This window comes from Etheostoma spectabile, chromosome 9 (genome assembly GCF_008692095.1).
Source record: "Etheostoma spectabile isolate EspeVRDwgs_2016 chromosome 9, UIUC_Espe_1.0, whole genome shotgun sequence".
Taxonomy (NCBI): Eukaryota; Metazoa; Chordata; class Actinopteri; order Perciformes; family Percidae; genus Etheostoma; species Etheostoma spectabile.
Window position 1 is genome coordinate 2,015,120 of NC_045741.1, and position 1,098 is coordinate 2,016,217.

At 38.5% G+C, this 1,098-nt stretch overlaps 1 protein-coding gene and 1 long non-coding RNA gene across 2 annotated transcripts in view; one reads left to right on the forward strand and one right to left on the reverse strand.

Moving 5' to 3' along the window:
- The window catches only part of lrrc8c (leucine rich repeat containing 8 VRAC subunit C), a 13,813-nt gene that overhangs the window by 8,396 nt on the left and 4,319 nt on the right, over nucleotides 1–1,098 (reverse strand). The gene's annotated exons all lie outside the window — the stretch shown is intronic.
- Nucleotides 296–1,098, forward strand: part of LOC116695510 (uncharacterized) — a 22,329-nt gene continuing 21,526 nt past the window's right edge. The window contains exon 1 of the long non-coding RNA XR_004333484.1: nucleotides 296–590. This is a non-coding gene — a long non-coding RNA (uncharacterized LOC116695510). The remainder of the gene's footprint in view (nucleotides 591–1,098) is intronic.

The window sequence follows — 1,098 nt, forward strand, 5'->3', positions numbered from 1 at the left end:
GGGACACAGCACCCAGTACATTACAGTGCACATTTTCCATAACTCCCTCTGATTTAAAAAGGAAAGATACCAAAACAGTGTAAATCTGGAATTGGCCAAGTCACTGTGCTTTAAACTGATGAGTCACTCTCTAGTGGAGCTCCATCATTATACAAACACAGAGTACTAATGCAATAACTATTTGTAAGTCAATTGCCACAAAAGGACTAAATAAATGGCATTAACTTCATTGTCCAAGAAGCCCACATGTTTGTAAAGTGGCTTCACAATAAACTTGATGACTGACTAAATTAAATTACACCAGAGGCCTGTACTACCAATCAAGATCAACATGTTCTGGATTTCTTCACTAACCCTAACCACCGCGGTCCAGCATAAGCTGTGTCACGATGGTGGTTATCAACTAGTTCAATCAAACCAGGGTTTCCCAGTCTAGAAGCACGCACATTCTCATAAAAGAGGCAGTGTTTGCACAGCGTGACCAATCGCAAACTTCTACCAGAGCTGCATACATTACATAAGAAGAGCAAAGTATAATTCTACATAAATATGAAAACACAGACAGGGTTTTACAGGCAAAATGTGATACAGTCGCTGCTTCTTAAAAAGGAAAGGAAAGCTGGAAACAACAGCCAACGCTGTAAATGCGTAAATTACAACGCTAACGCTTACCCTCAATATCATGTCCCCATCAGTCAGGACCAAGATCTGCCCATAACTACACCTGTCCTTTCCACAACCTGCCATTGCTTTAGCCTATTATTTCAGTTGCTACCTTGGTGGTAATACGCAATTGGGAACAAATAAAAAATATTAAAACATAATTCAAATGTGCGCATTGGCAACATACGGCTCAAGAAACTCTCGTATGTTAAACTCACTCAGCCAATATTTGAATGTTTTATATTTTTTAATTTCAAGGCAAAATCATTGAAATAAGTAGTACTTTCCTCTTCTTGAAACACAAATAAATGGCAAATTCCCTCCGCTTAAAATCTATTTCTTTCATAACGATACCCCTCAGAGAATGTTAACGATGTTGTTGGTCTCTAAATGTTTTAGCTTTTATGAAAGCACCTCTCTCTCTCTCTCTCTCTC